At 35.8% G+C, this 13,006-nt stretch overlaps 1 protein-coding gene across 3 annotated transcripts in view; it reads left to right on the top strand.

Moving 5' to 3' along the window:
• Window positions 1-13,006, top strand: part of SGCZ (sarcoglycan zeta) — a 1,018,550-nt gene that overhangs the window by 431,992 nt on the left and 573,552 nt on the right. The gene's annotated exons all lie outside the window — the stretch shown is intronic.

A 13,006-nucleotide genomic window follows, 5' to 3' on the forward strand; every position in this document is an offset into this window, starting at 1 on the left:
TAGTGGCTTACATGTCTTTTAAGAAATTATCCAAAAAATAATATTTTGTCTCCTATTGGGGGTAAATATCTAACATAATTTGAAGATAAAAATGTAAACGTCTACATATAGTAAATCAAATTTGTGCCATGGAAGTAGTACAGTGAATACAGTATTTTCCTTGAACACAGCTGACCTGGGATTGATGCCTAGCATGCTACATATTTCTCTGAACTCCCAGGAGTGATTCTTGAGTGAAGAACCAGGAGTAACCCCAGAATAACCCCAGAGCACTGCTGAGTGTGATATCAAATCCAAAATCAAACAAGCAAACAAAAGAAACAAATTTGTGTTCTCTATATATGTACATATGTGGTATATCAGATTTACATTAACTATTTGCATTTCCTATCTATTCACTGATTAAGTAGCAACTGAGAACGTATGTTGTACAAAACATGGTAATGAGTCTAAGTATGAGTTCAGTAAAGTCTCTACTTTTTTGAAAAATAAAAAATTGTTTTTGTCTTTATTTGGGGGTCCCAGCTGGCTTCTCTCGGAGCTTATTTCTGATTTTGTGCTTGGGGATCACTCCTGCTGCAGGTGCTCCAGGGAGCAAGAACAGAGCCTCATTATCAGGGAAATGCCATCAAGTTCACTCAGAGTAGCAGGATTCTCTATAGCAAGGACACAAGAACTGAGTGTATGTAGAAAATGAAAGTTTCATGTGCTGCTGGTAGGAATGTAAATTAATTTTATTCTTATTAAACACATATTTTCTCCAAAAAATTTAAAAATAGAATTACCAGACCATTCCAAAATGCTGTTGCTCAATATTTATCTAAAGACCATAAAACAGTAATTTGAAAATATACAGGTATATCTATGCTCACTGCCACCCAATTATAGTCACTAAGACTTGAAAAGAATTCAAATGCCAAGTGACAGATGAATGAATAAAAAAAGTATATATATATATATATATATATATATATACACAATAGGATACATGATATCACTCAGCTATTAGATAAGATAAAAAATTGCATTCAGCTACAACATGAATATAACTAGAGGATGACATGTTAAATAAAATAAATCAGAAGAAGGAAGGAAGCAATGAATATTTTATTGACATGGAGTACAGAAGTACTTTCTTTTTCTCCATTTCTCCAGTGCAACCCAGCCAGCAAGGAAAGACTGTGGATTCCTCAGTAGTGACACATCATTAGGTGGATGCTTATGCCTCTCCAGCCATGTCTTCCACTAATGAGTGAGCATAAAGATGGCACAGCATGGCCCACCACAATATGCCAAGAGTTTTTTTTTAATAGAAGTTTCTATTTCCTTCCTATAATAAGGAAAAATAATCTAAAGGGGAGAAAAAACCCTTAAATCATCAAACTGAGGTCACTAATGGACAAAGGATTCCAAGGTGAAGAGTGACATTAGAGGTTGGAGTAGGTGCAATAGTGTGTGCTGATAGTTTGGTATTTAATGGAGGGCATGATGTGCTAACATTGCAACCATAAACATGAAGACATTTCCATATAATCTTCTAAGTCAATAAAATAAAAAAGGGAAACAGAGACAATGTTAAAGTTATTCGTTTGGCAATGATGTTTGCTCTTTCCCTGGTCCTTAAAACTACTTTTGTATCATGCTAAGTGAAATGAGTTAGAAAGAGAGGGACAGACATAGAGGGACTGTGCTCATTTGTGGAGTATAAAATAACATCACATGAGGCTGACACCCAAGGACAGTAGATACAAGGGCCAGGGCAATTGCCACATAGCTGGAAGACTCCTCATGAGTGGAGGGGAGAAGGCAGATGGAATAGAGAAGGGATCACTAAGAAAATGATGGCTGGAGGAACCAGTTGGGATGGTAGATGCATGCCAAAAGTAGATAATGGACCAAACATGATGACCTCTCAGTGTCTGTGTTGCAAGCTATAATGCCCAAAAGTAGAGAGAGGGAGTATGGGGAATATTGTCTGCCATAGAGGCAGGGGGAGGATGGGAAAGGGGGGTATACCCGACATATTGGTGGTGGGGAATGTGCACTGGTGGAGGGATGGGTGTTTGATCATTGTGAGATTGTAATCCAACCATGAAAGCTTGTAACTATCACATGGTGATTCAATAAAATTTTAAAAAATTAAAAAAATTTAAAAAGAAGTATTCATATATTTGTCAAATAAAGGAAAAAAAATTAAGTATCAAAAAAGAAAACTACTTTTGTGGGTCATAGAGATAGTACAGTGTCCATTGCCTCTAACTTACATGTCTGAAAAGTGGGTTTGATTCCAAGGCATCCAATATGGTCCCCTCAGCATTGCCAGGAGTAATTCCTTGGCACAAAATGCCCTGAGCACTGCTAGATGTGGCCCCTGAAATAACAACAAAATCAAAACAAACTACATTTTAATTAATTTTAAAATTTTTATTATTGAATTATCATGAGATCTTTATAGAGCTGTTCATAAATAGAATTCAGTTATACAGTGTTCCAACACCCATTCCTCCACCAGTGTGCATTTCCCAGCACCAATGTCCCCAGTTTCCCTCCCATCACCTCTTCCCCCAACCCAAAGCTACCTCTTCAGCAGGCATTTTTCATATCTCTTTTTCTCTTTCTTTCTCTTTCTCTCTTTCCTTCTCTCTCTCTATTTCTCTCTCTCTCCTTTTGGCCATTGTGGTTTGCAGTACAGATACTGAAAGGTTATCTGGTATATTCCTTTACCTACTACATTTTTAATTGATGAATAGTATTATTATTATATAGCTTTACTGAGGTTTAAAATTAAGCAAACTATATATTTATAAAACAAGTTACACCTTATCTTTATGCACATAATATCCTAGCTTGGGTTTCTTGAGTGGCTATAAAGCAAATTCTGAGTTGGTAAAGAAAGTACCACAGGTCTCAGAGACCTGTGCTTTCCCCCAACACATTTCCATGTTCCGGATTACTCCTTTGCTCTCAGGAATCACTCTTGGAGTTATTCTGGAGACTGCATGGGATGCTAGGGACCAATCTCAAGTCAGTTGCATGCAAGAAATAAACCCTACCTGTTCCAGGCCTGGGCGGGGGATGGATGTGTGGTGGGAGTGGGAGAAGGGGGTACTTTAATAGACCATCTCTAGACTATCATTTGTAAACTAGGTCTTGAACAACTCTCTTTCCCAAATTGGGTGATGTCACCACCTGGAGTATTGGTATCTGTTATGATGCACAAGAACAGTAGTGGTAACCTCATGTATAATCCAGTGGAATGTTTTGCCTCATCTTTTTAAAAGAGATAGATTTCCAGCACTGAGTAATTTTTTTATAAAAAGGCACAGTATACCAATATAACAAATAAAATTGGGAACCTCTGTATAAGGTAGAATAAATCAAAGACTGCTTCAAGATATGAATACAGATTCATAGATTCAACTTTTTTGGCAGAAGGATTTCCAGGTATCATAAAGATTAAGCAGAGTGCTTTAAAAAAAACATTGTGCACATATTCCACCACCAAGAATCACAGTGCACAGTGTTTTTATGTGCACTGGTGAAGGGATGTGTGTTCGAGCATTGTGTGACTGAGACTTAAGCCCGAAAGCTTTGTAACTTTCCACATGGTGATTCAATTACAAAAATAAATAAATAAAAATAAAAAACATCGTGGAAAAATTTAATAATTATTACTTATCTACTGTGGAACACAGGGTTTTTCAAATTTGGCCTGTGAAATAACTTGCATTCTCAAACACTTCTTCCCTATGATGTTGTCCTGATTTTCTTGTTATTAATCCATTTGAGCTTTTTGAAATTAAATTATTGAAATGGATAAATTATTGTTCTTTTGGGAAAATGTCAGACCACAGACTATTGTGTTCAGAGCTTACTCTAGGCTCTGTCTTAACGGATCACTCCTGTGGTGCTTAGAGCATCATCTGTGGTACTGGGGATCAAACCAGAGTAAACAGCATGCAGGGAAAGTGCTTTACCTCTGTATTATCTTTTTGGCTCCTGTTTTATTAATTAAATTTAAAAATTGTATGTGTTAAGATATTCCTATTGGGGGCTGGAGTGATAGCATAGCGGGTAGGGCGTTTGCCTTGCACGTGGCCAACCTGGGTTTGATTCCCAGCATCCCATATGGTCCCCTGAGCACCGCCAGGGGTAATTCCTGAGTGCAGAGCCAGGAGTAACCCCTGTGCATTGCTGGGTGTGACCCAAAAGGAAAAAAAAAGATATTCCTATCTACTCTGTAACAAATTTTAAAATGTCCTGAAGTTTAAAATTCGTCATATTGATCTGAACATCAATAAGTGTCAATTATTAATGTATATATTATTTTGAATGATAACATTTTGCTAGATTATATACACTCCAATCATAATCAAAACTAAGCCTTAGAACAATTTATATTTTCCATATTTAATGGAAATGCAAAATATAAGTAATGTATGCAAGTGCTGGTGAATAAAAGATAATAATGTACCTGGCATCCTTCCTTACTCCTTCATAATTAAACACTTCCTTTAAAAATTTGTCTTTTATGTTTTATTCGAGTTTACTTTCTGCAAGCTAACTCATAGACAAAATATCAGTCATTTGTTAGCAAAGGAATTTGGCACCTTACCTTTATCATGGCTTTTTCCCCATACTTTTGTCATTTTTTGTTAGCTTTTGTCATGCCATAAAATGCATTTGTTTACTGAAGCTTTTAGATAATTGTAATTTTATGTCTCCTACTTAATAGTTTTATGCGTAACTGGCACTTTACTGTTGCACAACATTTTTCCCTTTAGGATATGAATGAGTAATATATTCATCCTGCCTACTTATCTGCCTCTCCATTCTGTGGGTGTCTGTGCCAGAAGAAAGTGTTCACTTGTCTGTAAATGGATAAAGGATGGAATTTATTTGCTTTTATAGAAATGAATTAAATTTTATTTCAGGCCTCCAGTTATGAGTCTAAGTAAACTTCATTTCTGTAGTATGAAAATTGCAATATTTCATATATTAATATTTCATATAACAGAGACTTGCACTTTTACAAAATTTTAAAATGTAATTACTTCAATGGAAAAATTTATTTTTATTATTTTATATTCCTATAATACAAAGTTATTAAATATATTTCAATATCCTTTTTTTGATTGCCCTAGAAGGGAAAGGAGGAATCAACTTTAGCTCTCTAAATTAAGGTTGGTGAATGATTTAGAGAAGGCTGTTTGAGGCAGTGTTTATTGTCAAACCACTCATGAAACCTTACGTCCTTAGAATGTACCTAGAACCATGTTAAGTATATACATACTATTTTAATCCCAACCTTGTTCTAAAGATAACTTAAAGCTCTAGACAATTTAAAATGCCACAATGATACTCTCAGCAATTGTCAACATTTTACACAATATTTCTCATGTTGAAGCTTTTGAAAGCAAAATACAAACATCATGATCTATGTCCCCGTATCTATTTTGACATGTACTTATTTAGAAAGATTTTCTCTTATATTCAAACCGTATGTATATAGTACTCTAAAATTGAGAGAAAGACAGAGACAGAGACAGAAAAGCAAACTGCCTGACAGCAGAATGAGGGGTGGAGGTGACAGGAGGGAAACTGGGGATACTTGTGCCAAGAAATGTACACTGGTGGAGGGATGGGTGTTGAAACACTGTATGACTGAAAACTAAACACAAACAGCCTTGTAAGGGTTTATTTAACAGTGATTCAATTAAAAAATAAAATTATAAGATAAATTTTTGTCTGTTTACTTTTTACTGATCTCAGTTATTCTGATTAAGTCCAGTATCTAATCAAGAGCCAAGCATTTTCTGTGATTTATATTTTAGCAGTCTTTAATCAAGAACAGTTATCTCCATCCTTACTGTGTTTTACTTTACTGATATTTTGACAAATCTCAGTTACTTACTTTGTAAATTATCTGACATATTCATAGAGCTTGTGTTTTTGTGCCTTGATTCATTTAAGACCCATTTTAATATTTTTTTGCATTTTGATATTTTTGTCGTAGTTTCTCATCTATGAATGATATTGTCTTTGAGTTATAGCTTTATATATACTTGAAGCTGTTTGATGATCTTGTTTGTTTTCCCCTCTATCTTACTTGGTTTTGCATGTTCTTGAGATCAATACCAAGGAATGGAATTACATATGTTACTCATATTGTTAACTGGAAGAGTTTATATTCCACCAAGAGTGAGTGACAATTTCTTTTTCTCCATCTATCTGCACCACTTCTTTCTAGACATTTTGATTTAGGCCTTTCTCACAGGCCTGAAGTGATGCCTCAGTGTCATTTTGACTTGCATTTCCCTGATAATTTGATAATTAATAACTTTTGTTGCATATGTTTGTCATCTCTTTGTCTCTTTGAATAACTGTTAAACTTTTCCTCTAAAAAACTTGCATTGCTTGTTTATTTTGTTTATTGAGGGTAAGTTTATTTATGTATATATGTATGTATGTTTTGGGACCACAACCAGCAGTGCTCAGGGATTGTTCCTGAAACTGCTTTCAACAGTCACTTCTGGCTGCTTTTGGGGTCCATATGGTGTGCATTTGAACCCAATTCAGCCACATGAAAGCCAAGTGCCTAGACCACTCTCTCTCCAGCCCCAATACTTATATTTTTCATCCCCAATACTCATATTTTAAACATACAAATAACTCAAGGACCCTTTAGCTGTACAGAAATAACTGTGCTCTATCTTGATTACTAAAATTCAAATCAAGTATCAAAAAGTTCTTCCTCATCTGCCCCATGCTATACAATTTTTTTTGTCATTAGTGAAATTTGCTTTAGAACTACTTTTGTATTATACAAAAAATAATTCAGAATTTTAATGGGTGGATTCACTGTAAGTTCTTTGCATCATGTTTCCAAACCAAACTTTTTAATCACATTACTAATTGACTGTGACGTGATTTTTTAATAATATATAAAATAACTTGTTAATAGGTTAGTTGGACAGTTTTGCTTTTAAATTTGATATATACAGTAATGAGTAGATAGAAAAATCATAAAATAGAAGATTATGACAACTAGATGTTCTATCTAATTGATAAAAATGGTAATATGATTTATAGAAAATATGAAAGAAACAATTATGATGCCATATCATATGCTGGATTTGATAATGATAAGATAATCAGTGTGCAATTCTCCAGTGAATACAGTTATCTTTCTCAACCTTAAAGACCAGATGTTTGCCAGAATATGGCAAATATTAAAGAGATGGCTGATAATTCACAATTGTTTGTGAGAGCATTATAAATTCTTTAGGTAATTTATAATTAAATTTATAATTATAACTATAATTATAATTAAATTTGTAATTTGCAACAATTTGTAAAACAAAATTATCAAACAATTATTTTATTTTATCTTTTCAAGAAAAAATTGCCTTATGGTCAGTTTTCTATATTAAAATTCCAGCAAAAAATCTTTAAGGATAAGAATTTATGGTAAGTCCATTAATTCAATGTAAATACTATTTTGCCTGTGCTACATAGAATGATAGTTTTAATAAAATTTCACATATAGTTCTTCTGTTTATGGCTAAACTCTTGTCATGGGTAGGATTAAATTTCAACTATGTTTTCATTATGCCTGTTCTATGAAATTGCTCCAAATTTTCCACACCTGTTTGGTGAGAAAATATGAACTGGAGTCAAATATGATTTTAATTTATTTGGTGTACAAAAACATGTATATGATGAGATCTGAAGAGTAAAGAACAGTTTGTTAGTTACCATGATGAAATAATCCCAAACTTAAACAGAATAGAGTGCAGAATTGAAGGATATGAAACTCTGAAGATGTGAGAGACATTGGCTTAGCCATGCTTGCATGAGAGCAGATGTGAGTGATTGGAGTGCTCTGTGACAGTTTTCAGCAGTTCTGGGAAGTGATCTTTGTTAACACTCTGTTAGATTCAAAGCCACTTAGCTAGCTACTTTGGGGTGCCAGGTTGGGCTTCAGTGAACAGAAGAGCATAAACTTGTAATAACATTGCATGCATCTAGAAAGCTGAATCCATGGGTTTTCCTAAGAACTTGACATAAAAAGCAGTTTTATTATCCACTGTCTGACTTGATGGACACTAGAAAATATAACCACAGTGAGTAGGACATTTGCCTTGCACGGCCACTTGCCTATGGCCGACCTGGGTTTGATTCCTCCATCCCTCTCGGAGAGCCCGGCAAGCTACTGAGAGTATCCCGCCTGCAAAACAGAGCCTGGCAAGCTCCCTGTGGCATATTCGATATGCCAAAAACAGTAATAAGAAGTCTCACAATGGAGACGTTACTGCTGCCCGCTTGAGCAAATTGATGGACAATGGGACAACCATGTAGTGCAGTACTTAAATGTTTCAAAATAAATTATTTTGTTTCTATTTAACAATGTGCTGGAGATCACCGTATCACTGTGTCACTGTCATCCCATTGTTCATCAATTTGCTTGAGCGAGCACCAGTAACATCTCCATTGTAAGACTTGTTGTTACTGTTTTTGGCACATCGAATATGCCACGGGTATCTTTCCAGAGTCTGGTGCATCGGCAAGATACTCTAGGTAGCTTGCCATTCTCTCCGAGAGGGACAGAGGTACATGGTTTTATTTACTGAAAATTAGATACTATTAATCAAACTTCATAAATGAGCATACTGTTGATAAAATAGGTTCATCCAATGATATAAATAACAGACTAACAATGCAAAGAGTGGAATATAAATTTAAGATGATCTATCTCCACAGAACATAGATTTCCACCACATATTTGTTCTTTTGTAGACAAAGTTCTCTCTGCAGAACTCACAAAAGTTTACCTGCCCAGTCATGAGTTATCATGTACTTATAAAAGAATCATGGTAAGGATTCTGGATTAGGGACAATACATTTGTTATCCACATAGATTAAACTGACCTTCATGTCCAGATCTTGCCCTTTAAATTCAAAAGCATTAAACACAGATGGTAATGGTGACTATATAGTATACTTATATCACAGGTTATAGGTTCTAAGTTTTGGAAAATTGCTATTATAAAAGATTGTCAGACCAAGAGAGAAATGTTATCTTTATTAAACAAGAATACTAAATATCCTGCCTGAAGGAAGAAACTATATCATCCAAGGCGGATCTATGCTAATATCCTTTAATACCTAAACACAGCAAAGTGCACCTGTATCTCTGCTCCTCAAACAACCTGAACTGTATGTGATCCATGGAGAAATAGAGAGAATTCCCTCCAACATACACTACAAATTTCTCATGGCTTGCAATTAACTATCGCTATAAAAGAAGTATTTTTTCTCTTTATTTTTTTTTCTTTTTTAATAATTTCAAAATTTTATTTTAAAGTTTTTTTTAAATTTTATTTTTAAAGTCTTTCTCCATAACTGATTACATTCAATATTTCAATACCAATCCCACTACCATTATTTCAAAATTTCCTACCATCACTCAAGCCTGCCCCACAGGTCGATACTAGATAATTTATTCTGTATTGCCTGTTATGAATAGTATAAGATGTCTGGAGGGGTCTATCTCACTGTGGTTCAACAAAACAAACAAAAGTTGCATGGCCACTTTTGCTGCTCTATACTCCTGGGGTCATAAAAATTTAAATAATTGGGGTCCTGAGCCATCCCTGCATTGAACTGCTTGGTTCCGAGATTGATTTGTGAGTCCCTGGACTATGGCCATTGATGCCCTTAAATGGCACCCGGAAGAAGTTCTTGGGCATGACTGCTAGGACCATGGGACAGAAGGAAGATGGGAAGTTAGAGCCCAGCCTGGACTCCTTGAGGCCTGGTGTTTTCAGTCATTGGTCCCGAATAGCTGAATAGCTGGGTTTTTCAGTAGATTTAGTTTCTTGCATGGGTGGCCCACGGCGAGCCTGTGAAGATCTGCTATGAGGGAGAAGTGATTGGTTTCTGGAAGTTTGGGGCTACTAAGGTTCATATGGTGCAGGTGGAGAGAGAGAACATGTGTTCCCATATGAGCTGCCACTGTGAAGTCCAAAAGAATTATTTTTAATGTAAATATAACACACAGAGGCACCTATCTATGGTACTTGTCTCAATGTGTCTAATATATAGACAAGCAAAGTGAGAGTTACCATGATTTAGTTATGACTTAGTAACCCATAGTAAATACATTTCTGTACAAAATTTAATCCAGAAGTTTTAAATGACCAAAAACAACCCAATATTCTATGTTTAAATATACTGATGCAATTTCTAGCATAAAGAAATAAACTCTTCCATGCTGAAAAACAGTGGCTTTTAGAATTTTATGTTAAAGTGACACACACATTTATTTGGCATTCACCCACATCATCAGTTTTCACTTGAGAAAACCTTTCCATTATGTAGCTTAGTCTACTGAAAAATGAGTTAGCATGTACTTCCTATCATAAGGTGGGGGAAAATTGCAGTATTTCTGACTTTCTGCAGTTGAAAAGTTGTTCACTTTAGGGCAAAATGTTAATGGACATTCTAGCTTACTGAGCTTTAAATATGTTCATATTATAAAATCTACTATTTGTTTGTAAGTCAGCACATACAGAAAGTGCAAAACCAGATATTCCATAATTATTTGGCTAATTTGAAAGAGTGTTTTTGTTTTCAAAATAAAGTTTGTGTTTTTTAATAGACTTTAGCTAAAATTTGTGTCCTTAGTGACTACATATCACTATTTTAAATATCAATAGGATGTATGAACTCAGTACACTTTAATAAATAATATCGGCTTTCACATAGGGACATTTTAGAAATTTGCTTAGAGTGATTTTTTTATGTGAATTCTTAAAACCTACTTTCCAGCTGACCAAAACTCGTGCAATTATATATTTGAATTAATGAAGACCAAGAAAGCACTGTGACAGAATAATTATCTTTAATTATACTAATTACATAAATGGATAAAAATTGATGATTAGGGCATTACTCTGTGAAAATAATAGCTTTATATTAATGATCAGATCTCTTACAACTTCTCTTCATCATGCTCCTTACATCTTCTGCCCTACATTTGACATCTAAAAGTTTAGGAACTTGGGACTTGAGAGATGACAATACAGTGGGTAAGATTCTTACCTCACACATAGTCAACCCATGTTTGCACTCAGAACTCCACCAGGAGAGATGCCTGAGTATAGTTCCAGGAGTATGTACTGACAATAAATAGGTATGGCCCAAAATCCAAAAACCAAAAAATAAGATTTTAAAAAATTATTTAGAATATTGGTGAACTCAAATTCAAGAAATATATCTGGATTTCTACATTCTTCTAAATTAAATAAAATTTAATTCTGTCAGATGGAGAAAATGGAATCTAGACTATAAGAATTTGTATAAATACTATTTTTGGTATAATTAGTTCAAATATTATAACATTACAAATGATTTTTAAGATATTGCATTCATAAACTGCTAGTTGGATGTATTTTTAGGGGATATGTATTGTATTTAGGAGATATATATATTGTACTTATAATTTCCATATTTGAAGAACTCTAAGAGTTTTATTGACATTGTAATTAACCTCAGAAGTAAATTTTTAATATCTAACATTAAAGTAAATCTAATTCTGGTAGGTGGTCAGAGAAATAGTATAGCAGGTGGAGCACTTGCCTTGAATGCTGCTGACCCCTGTAAGACCCCGGCACCTGTATGTCTCCTTAGCCTGGCAAGAGTAAGCCCTGATAATCACTGAGGGTGGACCCCAAAAGAAGAACAACAAAAAAGAAAAATAGACTAATTGTTAAACAAGAGATAATACAGTCTCACGATGGAGATGTTACTGGTACCCACTGGAACAAATCGATGAGCAACGGGATGAATGACAGTGATGGTGACAGTGACTACTATACTAAATTGCTATTTATGATTAAAGGGACTAGAGGTCAATGGGGCATGAAGTTTATACTCCAGACCCTTGAGGTATCTCCCTGGCTCTAGAATATATAAAGACATTGCACTTTAAGTAATGGGGGCACAGTCTCTTGCCCCCGAGCCTGACTATCTTCACTGGATCTACCGGAGCTGGGTGGGTTGAGTTTTCCTCCCCGCCCCGAGCAGAGCCCAAGCAGTCAAAGACCTCCAGAACCCAGCCACAGCCATGCTCAAGGCCACTCTCCAGACACTCGGATGAGCCTCACACATGAAGGAATAGCAGAGAACCCAGGTGTGCGGGACCTGGGGCTGAGATCTCCAAGCCTGCTTGGATTGGGACTGGGCCTCCTTCACCAGACCCCCCATTTTCCAATATCTGGCAGCCATACCCACAAGCTGCCTGAGGATCTATGTAATCCCATCAAGGGCCAAGATCCAGAGACTATAAAATAAGCTCCCAGAAGTGATATCTTATAGCCTAGTTCTCCCTCTGGGAGAAACTGACAAGCTACCAAGAGTTTCCTGCCCTCATGGGAGAGCCTGGCAAGCTCCCTGTGGCATATTCATATACAAAAAAATAATAACAATGATGGGTCTCATTCCCCTGACCCTGAAAGAGCCTCCAATGTGGCACCATTGGGAAGAACAGGTAAAGAGAGGCTGCTAAAATCTCAGGGCTAGGACGAATGGATATGTTACTGGGCCTGCTAGATCAAATCAACCATCAACGGGATGACAGTGATGCAGTGAAGGTGCTAGACATGCATGCAGTGTACCTGAGTCTGACCCCCCAGCACTGCATATGGTCTCCTGAGCAGTGCCAGAAGTGATCAGTTAGCAGAGAAAAAGTAAGCCCTGAGCAATGCCGTCTCTATCCAAATAACTTCAAGTTGTACAGTACAACGATAAAATGAAGGTTTTGCAATTCTATGGTTATAAAATGCACATAAAATATTGGTAGAGGCAATGAGTAAAGCACTTGCCTAGCACACAGCAGCCAACCTACGTTTAGGTCCCCTTATCCTATGTGGTCCCCCATGTCCTGCAGGAGTGATCCCTGACTACAGAGTCAGGAGTAAGTGCTGAGCACATATTAACACAT

This window comes from Sorex araneus, chromosome 1, assembly GCF_027595985.1.
Source record: "Sorex araneus isolate mSorAra2 chromosome 1, mSorAra2.pri, whole genome shotgun sequence".
Taxonomy (NCBI): domain Eukaryota; kingdom Metazoa; phylum Chordata; class Mammalia; order Eulipotyphla; family Soricidae; genus Sorex; species Sorex araneus.